This window comes from Callithrix jacchus, chromosome 8 (genome assembly GCF_049354715.1).
Source record: "Callithrix jacchus isolate 240 chromosome 8, calJac240_pri, whole genome shotgun sequence".
NCBI classification, from domain to species: Eukaryota; Metazoa; Chordata; class Mammalia; order Primates; family Cebidae; genus Callithrix; species Callithrix jacchus.
The window spans coordinates 136508643-136520835 of NC_133509.1; the positions used below are offsets into that span (position 1 = coordinate 136508643).

Below are 12193 nucleotides of genomic sequence, written 5' to 3' on the forward strand. Positions count from 1 at the left end.
TCAGAGCAGTGAGGCTCAGAGCACATGGCCCAGACCTGGTGGGGGGCGGGGGTGGTGATCAGAGCAGTGAGGCTCAGAGCACATGGCCCAGACCTGGTGGGGGGCGGGGGTGGTGATCAGAGCAGTGAGGCTCAGAGCACATGGCCCAGACCTGGTGGGGGGCGGGGGTGGTGATCAGAGCAGTGAGGCTCAGAGCACATGGCCCAGACCTGGTGGGGGGCGGGGGTGGTGATCAGAGCAGTGAGGCTCAGAGCACATGGCCCAGGCCTGCTGGTGGGTGGGCAGGGTGGGATTAGAGCAGTGAGGCACTACACGCGACTTCAGCCTTGGTGGCAGGCTCCCATCTGCCCCCGTCCCCACCCAGAAGCTGCAGCCCCACACTCCATGCCCCTCAGCTTCAAAGTCACCTGCTTCCCATGCAAAGCACTTTCCCCTCAGAAAGAGCTGCATCCTTTCTTCTCCTTGGAGAGAAGCTTACAGCTCTGACACAGCTGTGTGCCGGGAATTACTCTTGACCCTGGCCATACATTTTCCCACTTATTTGTAACAATGCAACGGTGAGACGGACACTATTAGCTCCATTTCACAGACAAGGCTGTAGAGACTCAAAGGGGTGTCTGGGCTCACCCAGGGTCATACAGCTGGCCCATGGGATGTCGTCAGGAAGAGCTGGGGGTGGATGCCACAGAGTCCCCTAGAACCAAGTGGGCTTGTCTTTCCTCCAGGACCTAAACAGTGGTTGGAGGAGGCACTAAGGCTGGAGAGGTGGCACTTTGCACCCAAGACCACCCAACACTCGGGATCAGCTGGGAGATGACGACTGGCCCAGGGAAGGAGGGGAGGCCGCAGGTGAGCTCCATCGGGGGCTGCCTCAGAGGCCAGACTCCCAGAAGGCTGCCGGGCCTGCTTTCAAATCCCTGCCCCTCAGAAAACCCAGTACCCCAGCCCAAGTACACCAGCACTCCAGCCTGTAGACCTGGGCCCCTAAATGATTCCACTCACCAAGGGAGTACCAGATACCTCCACATGGCTTGAGACTCCAAGAACAGAGCTAACTTGGGTTTCAGGTCTGTCAAAGGTGGCCTGAAGCTGTGGCTTAAGGTGGCTCCTGAGCCTGGACACCAGGGCACAGATACATGATAGGGACACGGTAATGCTGTCTGCAGAGAGAGGGTCTCAAACACACATGTGCTGCACAGGGTCCGCCCTGGCTTGGCCTCTCTGAGCTGTGATCTTGAGGCAGGCACTCGGAGGTCTGGGTCTCAGTGTCCTCACCTGGCTCGTGGGGACACTCGGCCCTGCCCCAGGGTGCTTGTAAATGTAACATCATGTGTATCGTGGCAGCCAGCCTGGACAGGGTCAGATTTGGGGGGATTTACTGAATGGCTCCTCTCTAACAGGCCCTGTGTGTGCCCCCGGGAAACAAGGGGGCACCAAGACTGCATAAACCTCGTCTTCCTGGAATTCAGTCCAATCAGGAGGACAAATGGAAATCACGGACCTCCACAGGCCCCTCTTGCCCTGGTCTGGGGACACAGTGAGGACACGGTGGAGGCTTTGGCAGGGCTGTGCTGTGGCTTGACTTTCTTCCGTTCAAACTCGCTCCTTCCCCTTTCTTTTCACAAGGGTTGACCCTAATAAACATCTTTCACCTCAACTCCATCCACCTGGAATCATCCACTTCCAGACAAACCAACCTGAAACAGTTGGCACCAGGAGCGGCCCAGGAAAGCAGACAAAGAGGTGGCACCAAGGCTCTGTCACTGGCGGGAGATGTGGCGCTGGGGCAGAGTGAGGGTTCTGCTGGCTGGAAGGAATTGGGGGTGGCTACAGGCAGGAGGACGCTCTGACAGAAGTCCTGGACCAGGCGTGGGAGATGCCTGGAGGCACAGGAGGTGCATGGATGGCAGGCCTCAGGCTGCTGCCAGGCACCGCAGTGCCCTCTGGACAGCAAAGAACAGCCAAAGGTGACAAACAGGCAACTCGAAGTGGCATGAACCCAGATGGCCTCTTTGAAGCCCTCCTCTTGCCAGTGCAGGACAGAGGAAGCAAGGACCAAGCCCAGGACCCAGGAGTCCGAGTGGCTGAAGTTTGAAGAAGGCCACAGGCCCTGCCCAGGTGGGTGTGTTGTGCCAGAGTTGGTAACAGGGACCCTGATGTATGGGACAGAGGCAGATGCTCCTGAAGACTCTGGCTCCCCAGGACCCAGGCCCTTTGGAGACTGAAGAGGCACCTCCTCCCAAGTACCAGCCAGCAATCCCCTGTGCCAGAAGACAGTGCAGAGGGCAGCCCACCTGCCCCACCACCACCACTAAGCCATTGGGCACATGCTGGGCTTGCTAAGGCAAGAAGTGGACTGTGCTCGAAGCAGCCACAGGACCCATCCAGCACATTCTGACCAGGGCCAAGGGTGCACAGCTAGGACTCCAGTGTGATCAGAGACGTGGCAAGTAAAACTAGCCGAATGGAGTCTGCTAACTCTGTCCCTCTCTCTCAAGACACACAACCCAGGAGATGGATGGTGCAGAGTCAAGGGTGGGAGGCTGCTGGGGGCTTCGGACACGATCAAAGATGAAATGCCAGGATTGTCAGACACACCGGAAGGAAACTACTCAAAGGCTCAGAGTAGTGGACACATTGGAATGGACACACTGGGTCAGGCCAGAAGGCGACCAGGTGACTATTTTCCAGGGAAGTTCCCAGAGGACACGTCATCTACTGAGACCTGAGGAGCACCTGCACTGATCACTACAGCATCGGTGGTGAGCTGTCTGGAGGCCAGGGCTGATGTCAGCGAGGCTCTTACAGAACAAGACTCACAGACAGAAATGGAATGGGGGACCCATATGCAAAAGGCTGGGGGCCCAATTCCCCAGGAGCTGGGACTTTGCCAGTGTCATGATGGCCAGCCAGAGTGAAGGGCAGCCACAGGAGCCCAACCTGCAGAGAGTGATGACCTCAGGGCCAGAGCGGACAAGGGCATTTCTTAGTTTGTGCCAACAAAGGAAATGAAGTATCGATGAACCAAAGGCTGGGGGAGGTCACAGCAAGAGAAAAGTCCTAATTCCTTGCCCAATTTCCATACCTTAGTCACGTTTTAGACCCGTAACTCATTGGCTAAAGAGGCAAGGGAGTTGCAAGACGGGAAGATCCTACCATATCATAGCAACTCTATAGGGTCACATTTTGCCCAGTTTTCCCCCCAGAGGGGGGTTTGGTCATTCAGTCAGCCGATCACACATGGCTAATAGAGCCAATAACCAAACATTCTGAAGTCCGTTGGGGACCAAACCTGAACTGACTTTGACTAGAGACATGAGGCATCCCCGGCCCTCCTGGAGTGGGGATGACAGACACCAGGTCGATCGTGGAGCCCTTTCCAAGGGCCACCTCACTATCAAGCCCCTGAGTCGCTGGGAATTGGTTTCTTTGACCCCCAAAGGAATAGCTGGAACCGGCACACTGAACAATTGGTGCGATCTCCACCTTGGATCCTTGGTCTGTGGGGTGAGAGCTTTTGAAATGGGGAACGCCAAGTGGAAGCCTTAGAAACGAACTCCGCCTTGAGCAGTGTAATAAATCAGAAACAACAGCACATTCCAGGAAAGGGGGATGATGGGAATTAGCACCACCTTTAAGGAGATAAAGGGGGCAGGGGTGCTGGTTCCCATCATGTGTCTTTTTAACCCACAAGATCCTGGAGGATGGTGTAAACTACCTTCGCTCCACTGAGAAGGAGCCTGGACCGCATCACCACACTGCAGGTGGTACCTTTGCTAGAGCAGGTTACCATGGCCTCAAAGATGTGGTATGCAGCCACTGGTTTGACAAATGCATTTTGTTCTATCCCAATCATAAAGGAGGATCAGAAATAGTTCCCGTTCGCATGGAATGGAGAACGATATACATTTGCAGTTAGCTCCGGGCCTGTGCTAGGTCTCCTGCCCTCTGTGGTTATAGAAGCAGAAGCGTCTGGATCATTTTGATGTCCCACAGAAAAGCAGAGTGATCTGTCTCATCAATGACATCATGTTGACTGCAGCAGTTAGGCAAGAAGGAGCCAGACCACTCGAGGCCTTGGTAAGATCCATACACTCCAGAAGGTGGGAGGTGAATTCCCTGAAGTCTCAGGGGCCCGCCACGTATTGATCCTTTTTAGGGGTGTCGTGGTCAGAACATCCTTCCAAGGGAAAGTCAAATTGTTGCAACCTGTATCTCTTTACAGAGAAGAAAGGACAGTGCTGATGAGTTCAGGTTCTAGGGGGAGCACACCTCACACCCCTAGCAATACTGTGCCAGCCCACATCCTGGGGTAAGCACAAGGTCACTAGCTTTGAGTGGGGCCCAGATTGGGAAAGGGCTCTGCAGCAGGTTCAGGCTGCTGTGCAAGCAGTCCTGTGGCTCGGGCTATAGGATCCAGCAGACTCTACTGGGATGGAAGAATCTGCAGCAGAAAAATATGTCATCGGAGTTTATGGTGAACTGAAGTAGGAGAATCGCTACGTCAGCCCCTGGGCTTCTGGGGCAAGGCCGTACCATTTGCACAGGGAATTACACTTTCTGAGAACAATTCTCTGAATGCCACTGGAGTGCCTTCTGTCTCTGTATAATAGAGGCAGAATGCCTGAGCAGGTCATGCCAAGTGGCCATGCAGCTTCATCAGACCCGACGAGTCATAAGGCCAAGAAGGCCAGGTGGAAATCCATTCTGTGTGGAAAGAGAAGCAGCCAGAAGCAGCAGAGAATCTGTAGGCTCATGGCTGGCAACGGGTAGCCTGGCAAGCTGGTTAGGATCTTGAAAAGAAAAAAATTGGAAGATTAAGGACAGGAAATTCTGAGGTAGAGGATGTACCTATGGGAGCAGATCACGTAATCCCACCAGAAAACAGCTACCCTGAGAGGGGCCCTCAACAGCCAAGTCCTCTTGGCAAGATGACCCAGCCATCTGACATCAGCCAACCTCTGTCCTTCATCTCAGTGCTGGCATGATGGGCATGTGAATGAAGTCATCACGGTAACCAAACTTGCAGGGGACACGTGGGCCCAACAGCATGGACTCTCATTTATCAAACCTGATCTAGCTACTGCCACCCCGGAATATCCGCTTTACTGCATTAGAGACCATTGCTGACCCCCATAAGGCACTATCCTTGGAGGAAGCCAACCAGCCATGTAGAGGCACCTTGTCCACATGGGCGATTCCATCTTAGAAGGGTGCAGTCATCTGAATCCATGTCTCCTGACAACATTCGTACATTGAAATTGTAACCCCAAAGGGGATGATATTAGGAGGCGGGCCTTTGAGAGGTGATGAGGTCACAAGGGTGGAACCCTCACAAATGGGATTAGTGCCCTTGTTAAAGAAGATCGAGAGAGGTCCCTGACCCCTTCTTCCACACGAGGTGACAGGGAGAAGGTGGCTATCGATGAGGAAGTGGCCCTCACCAGACACCAAATCTGCCAGCACCTTCATCTTGGCCTTTCCAGCCTCCAAAACTGTGAGAAATAAGTATCTTTTGTTTATCAGCCACCCAGTCTGTAGCAGTGAGTTATAGCAGCCCAGATGGACTAAGACAAAGGGGTCGATGGTTTGTTTTCATCAGAAGAGACCCTACTCAGGTGTGAAACGGCCTTTCCTGCCCTCAGCAACACCAACCAAAGTGAGAGCTTTCATAGTGCTTGAGCCGCCAGCATGGACCCCATGCAACATCCCATCAGACCAGGGGACCACTTTGCAGCTGAAGAGCTGTAGGAGAGAACCCAGGACCAAGGGCCCACTGGCCCTACCGCAGAACACTGCATTCGGAAGCTGCAGGCCTGACCATGTTGGCGCTGCCAGCCAAAGGCTCCACTGAGCACCAGAGTGTGGCTGGCAGTGCCAACATGGTCAGGTTGCAGCTTCTGAATGGGGTGTTCCAGGGCAGGACTCTGTCACATGGGGGTCATCCTCCAGGACGAGCACATGCATTGTGTCTGCCTGTGACAGTGTATGCCCAACAGGTGGAACAAGCACATGGGACCAGGAGCCGAAGGACAGAAGCAGGAGTCCCCTCATCATCACTCACTGGCCCACCGGGAACTGGGTGCTTCCATTTCCACACCTCTGTATTCTGCAGGGTCAGGGATCCTCATTCCCCAGAGCGAAACCTTTCCACCAGGGCACACAGAAACAGTCCCACTGAATTACAAGCTATCCCCTTCCCACCCTTTCCCCCAGAGTCCCCAAAGTCCGTTGTGTCACTCTTATACCTTTGCATCCTCATAGCTTAGCTCCCACTTATGAGTGAGAACACACGATGTTTGGTTTTCCATTCCTGAGTTAAGTTACTACACTTAGAATGATGGGCTCCAGTTCCATAGGTTTCTGTGAATGCCACCGAGTCACTCCTTTTTATGGCTGACTGCTATTCCATCAGGTACATATACCACAGTCTTTATTCACTCACCGATGGATAGGCATTTGTGGTGGTCCCACATTTTTGCAATTGTGAGTTGTGCTGCAAGGGTCTTTTTCATACAATGACTTATTTTCCTCTGGGTAGATACCCAGCAGTGGGGTTGCTGTATCAAATGGTAGTTCTACTCTCAGTTCTTAATCTCCAGTTTTCCATAGTGGATACACTAGTTCACCTTCCCACCAGCATTGTGAAAGTGCTTCCTTTAGGATAGATGAGGGTTCGAGTCAGAGGTCAAAGGGGATACATTGGGTGTGGAAGGAGAGGGAGAAGGTGAGGTCAGGTATCTAACCTGGCTGGTGGGCTTCCACTGACAGAGAAGAGGGAAAGAGGGCGGGGCAGGCCAGGGCAGGTGATGAGCTCAGCCTGACGGACAACCCTGCAGGTTTTCAGGGGTCACCCAGGCAAAGACACCCATGGGTCACCGGACCTGCAAGGCCAGAGCTCCTGTGCTTTGGCCGAGGAGGGGTCTTAGAGAGAAGGGAGACAGGTATGAAAGCCTTGTTGTGGCCAGGCTCTCCCAGAGGAGAAAGGAAGTTGGCACAGGGCCCGGTGGGGGAATCCAGTGTTTGATGTCCAAGTCTGGTAAGAATTCCCTTCCTGCCAGGCCCTGACAGGTGGGCATAGGTTACAGGCCACACTCAGACACAGTAACACCACATGGGCCATTCAGTGTGCAACTGTGGAACACCCGCTGTGCTTCCAACCTCCTCAACCTTGATGTTCTCATGAAGAAGCTCCTCGAGGAGTCAGATGGCTGTGTCATGGCGCACATGCTGGCATCGTGGGTCCTCAGCCTGTTCTTGGAGGGGTTTGCCAGCATATTATTTCAGAGGGTATATTCAACATGCTGTATTGTTTGGATCCAGGAAGGACAAGACACCAGGGCCGTCAGGGAGGAAGACGCTGGAGACAAGTGTTCAGAGGTGGGTCTGGTTCCTCCTGCCCAATACCCTGTCAACCTGCAGGTGTCCTTGACCCACCTCCTGCCCCAGACCCCTGCCCAGCCTTCCTCCAGGGGTCTGGCTCTTCAACAGAAGAACTAAAACAGCTCACGGTGGCCTGTTTGGTAAACTGAAAGTCAGAGGTAAGAGCACAGACATGTGGAGTCACAGATGCCCACCTCCCCCACCCTTAAGGACAGGAAGCCACAACACAGGCTCTTTGCTACTCCATGAAACCACAGGTTTGAGGTTTTCTGTGTTCGTGGATACCTTGAGATCTTTCAGAAGTAAGGGAGAGGAAACACCCACCTGCTTAGATGTACCCTCTCCAGTACATCTAACAAGACACTGATGACAGGGAAAATTCACAAACACCAGGACATCCTAAGCCCTTCCAGAAAGTTGAGTTGCCCCCATTTCTGGGCCCCACCCCCAGCAGAGAAAGAGCAAATCTGAGGACACCCTAGGGAAGGCCCTCAGCCTCAGGTAGAAACTGACCTGAAGGCATCTGCTGAGAGGCTGGGGAAGAAGGTCACTTGGAGGCCTGGATGGGGGTGCTCCATTCATCAGCACACCCAGTGAGGGAGGGGTCTGGGTGGGAGTCGGGAAGCAGCGGCAGAATGTTTCTTCATTCCCACTGCTGTGTGTGAGGCCCAGGCAGGCCCTCCCGGAGCTTACTCTCCAGAGTGCAGAGGAAGTCAAGACTGGCTCAGCCACCAAGCGCAGGAGCATTTCTGGCCAGAACCCATGGCCCCATTCCTAAGCACTGCACAGATGCCCACACGGGGGATGGCTCCAGCTGGGAATGTACACCCAAGTGCAGCTTTGCCAAAGCCAAACTCACATCTGTCAACATCAGTGCAGCACCCACCTACTGGCCTCTTCTGCACAGGGCCCGCCCTTTCTTCAACCCTCAGAAGAACCTGAGACGAGGACCAAACTTTTCCCATCTTGTCGATAAGCAGATGAGGCTCTCCTACAGTGTTCCCATGCACTTAAGGCAGAAACAGAGTAAAAAGAATAAAGATGTAGATAGAGGAATAAGGGTGGAGAAGCAGTAAGAATACAATTCCTGAAACTGAGCTCCCATATTGGCACTGAGCTCCCTAGCAGCCAAAGCAAAAATGGATACATGGTCTGTTATAAGATTCACAATGTCCATGGGATGCAGCCATGTCAGGGTCTCAGGGGAAGCAAGAGGCAGTAACTTGCCTGTGACCCCCCAGCCAGAGTGCGGAGGGTGGAGAGGAGAGGAGCTGAGGTCCATGGAGCCCCAGGCATCGTCTGCTGTTTTGTTAAGCTCCTTCACACTGTCAGACTCAGCCAGTATAAGTAAGGCCTTCCACTGCCTGGACCCTTCTCCAGACCCTCTCCATTCCTCCCTCCTCCAGGGCAAAGGTTTCATACCTCCAGGGGCCACAGGTAGCCTTTTGGCTCATTCTTCACCAATAGATAGTTCTTCCTTTGGCTGAGTTGATGTCTGCTCCATAATCATCTGCCCTCACCCTCACCCTGGCATTGTCCGCAGGGGCCCCAGAGAACAAGCCAGGTCTGCTTGGCCTTGCAGGTTAAATGCCTCCAGCTCTTTCTGCCTCCCTTACTGGCTCCTACCGGAAACTCTGCCAACAGCATGGCGTCTGAGCTCACGTTTAAAGTCATTTACGGTGGAGTTACCTCTGTGGCTCTTAATCAGAAAGCGTTAAACAGGTATGTGGTGGCTCCTACCTGTGGGGGAGGCTGAGGAGGGAGAGTCACTCGAGGTCAGGATTTTGAAACCAGCCTGATGACATGAGCAGACCTCATGTCTGCAAAAGAAAAAACTCAAAATTTGCTGGGCATGCTGGCTACACCTATAGTCCTAGCTACTCAGGAGGCTGAGGCAGGAGGATCCCTTGAGCTCAGGAGTTCAAGACTGCAATGAGCTGTGAACATGCCACCACACCCCAGCCTGGATGACAGAGAGACACCTTGTCTCTCAAAAAAAAAATTAATTAAAAAATTGTTTTAAAGGAAACATAGACCCAATTCCTCAGTCAAAAAATACATTTGGTGGAGAGGGTGTGAGGCCAATATAACCTTATGGTTTCATTCCTGAAACCCACGGCAGGATTCATGTCCCCAAATTCAAGAGTCCCTCCCACCAGAATTAAAATTTTAACTTGATTTATTCCACAAGCAGAGTGATCGCAGGGTCTGAGGCTTCAAGCATACACCAGTAGTGCCTGTCCCACAGGTTAGCAGGCAAACAGACCAATAAGATCAAGCTGGAAGGAAGACCGCGGCAGGGTGGGTGCTGATGGTGCCACCTCTAACCCGAGTGAGGCCCCACAAACTATTCGAGAGTGGGAAGGGGTACCCTGGCAAGGGGAACAGGGACAAAGGCCCAGAGTAGGGAACAAGCTCGGTGTTCTCCTGGGAGGACATGGCGGGAGCGGGAGAAGCAGGAGGGCAGGTAGAAGCAGAGAAAGTGGCTTCACATCGAAAGTCAACATGCAAATCATGAGAGTGGGTCTATCTCCTCCTTGGAGCAAAGAAAGTGAATGGAGGGAGTTTCTGGGTGGGGGTGCTGAGGTTTGGAGAAAGGAGGGGCCCAAGTGGGGACGATAGAGACAAAGGCATGAATGAGACCCACACACACTCGTTTCTCATAAGATGGGGTGGGGGCGTCCCCAGGGCTCTGCTACCCTGGGAGGGTGTGGAGCACCCAGGGTGTAGCTGGAGCTGGGCCCGGACCCTTCCCTCGGCATGAGAATGAGGGGCAGGGAGGAGACCCTGGTGGAGTCCCTGCTGTCCTCTCACGGCAGGGGTGGTCTTGGAACATCCCCATCCCCATTTTCCTCCACCCAAATCTTGCTGTTCCTAGAGCCCAGCTCTCCAGCCCAGGAAGGACCAAGCTGGGCTGGCTTCATCCTCCAGGCCGAGGAAGGAACAGCTGTGCTTACCTCAGGCCTGGACACTAAGAGAGGCCAGAGCCCCATTTCATGAAGCTGAGGTGGCCTGAGTTAGGGACGCAGGGTCCCGAGACTTCCAGCCACACCTGCACCTCTGCACATCCTCTTCGGCCTCCAGGCACCCGCTAGGCACAGGCGGTCCCGGATCAGTCCCCTTTCTGGTGGCTGCCTCGGGGACCGTGGCCCCCATGCTCTTCATCTGAGCCTCCTCACCACCCCTCTGGGCCTGTCTCTTCATCTTTCCAGTCTGCCCTCCACCCACTGGTGACCAGCAGCTCCATCCACCCACACCCTGACCCAGGGCCCAGCAGCGCCCTTACCCTCTCCATGCGCCCTCGGCCCAGGAGGTCTTCCTGATTCTGCCCCACCACAACCCTCCCTCTGGCCTGAAGACAACCTGTTGTCTCACCATGTCTCCCAGAGTCCAGAGCTTCTCCTCAGTGCATCCTCCACCCTGACTGTCTAAGTGTCCTTGCGCCCGCTCGCAAACCGCCCACGCCTCCCTGTGACGTCATCTCAGGGCTTTCTGCTGTAGCACCTGCTGCTGTCTCTCATGGATCTTCCAGGAAACGTGACTTGTACATTAGTCTCTCCACACATTAACCTCCCCATGCTGTTCCCACAGCCTGGAATGACCTTCCCACAACCCATTCCCCGCTACCTGGAGTTTATTCTTCAGAAGCCATCCAGATGTTGTTTCTCAGCCTTCGCTGCCACTCCCCCAAAGCAGGACACGGCACCTCCCTCAAGATTCTCACAGGTCTTACTGCACTTCCTTCTCAGGTCTATGTAAGTGCTGAACAGGTAGCGACTGCAACATAAATGGTAGCTATCACTGATCGCTGACCTTTCCAGAGGGGTTCTAGGGTTTTTCTCGTTGCGTTTTGTATTCTAGACATGAATTCCCGGTCGGCTTTAGATGTCCCAGGTAGATTCTCCCATCTGATGCCCACCTGTTAAATTTGCCTATGACACAGATTTTGGAATTATTTGAAATTTAAAATAATTATGATTAATACGTTAAAGTGCTCATGGAATAAGTAGACGACATGTGATAATAGATGGATAATGAAAGCAGAGAGACAAAAACTTTCAGAAAGAATCAAAAAGAAATGCTAGAAGTGAAATACGCCATAACGAAAATGGAGAATATCTTTGATGGGCTCATCCACACACTGGACATGGCCACGGAAAGAATTAATGAGCTTGAAAGTATGCCCATAGAAACCTCCCAAACTGAAATACAAAAGGAACAAAACATCTAAGAACTGTGGGTCAATCTCAAAAAGTGCAATAGCCCAGGCACAGTGGCTCATGCCTGTAATTCCAGCACACTGGGAGGCCGAGGTGGGCAGATCACAAGGTCAGGAGTTTGAGACCAGCCTGGGCAACATGGTGAAACCCTATCTCTACTGAAAATACAAAAATTAGACAGGCATGATGACGCATGCTTGTAATCCCAGCTGCTTGGGAGGATGAGGCAGGAGAATTGCTTGAACCTGGGAGGCAGAGGTTGCAATGAGCCAAGATCATGCCACTGCACTCCAGCCTGGGAGACAGAGTGAAGCTCCATCTCAAAAAAGCAAACAAAAAAAAAGTGCAATATATACATAATAACAGCAACACAAGGAGAAGATAGAATGGAACAGAAGAAATATTAGAAGGGACAATGGCTGCGAACTTTCCAAAGTAAACCACAGATCCAGGAAGCCCAGAGAACACAAAGCAAGAAAAACACTAGAAACAAAAAACAAAAAAATCTACACTTAGGCATATAATTGTCAAGCTGGAGAGAAAGGTAAAATCCTAAGAGAAGCAAAAGGGAAAAGATATGTTACCTAAAA

General features: G+C 53.0%; 1 long non-coding RNA gene across 1 annotated transcript; it reads right to left on the reverse strand.

The window, feature by feature from the left end:
- Positions 1 to 3557: 3557 nt before the first annotated feature.
- Positions 3558 to 10813, reverse strand: LOC144577575 (uncharacterized). The gene is made up of 2 exons (XR_013521752.1): positions 10759 to 10813; positions 3558 to 4793 (listed from the first exon to the last, which is right to left on the reverse strand). It is a non-coding gene; the product is annotated as an uncharacterized LOC144577575 (long non-coding RNA).
- Between the last annotated feature and the right edge of the window lie 1380 nt (positions 10814 to 12193).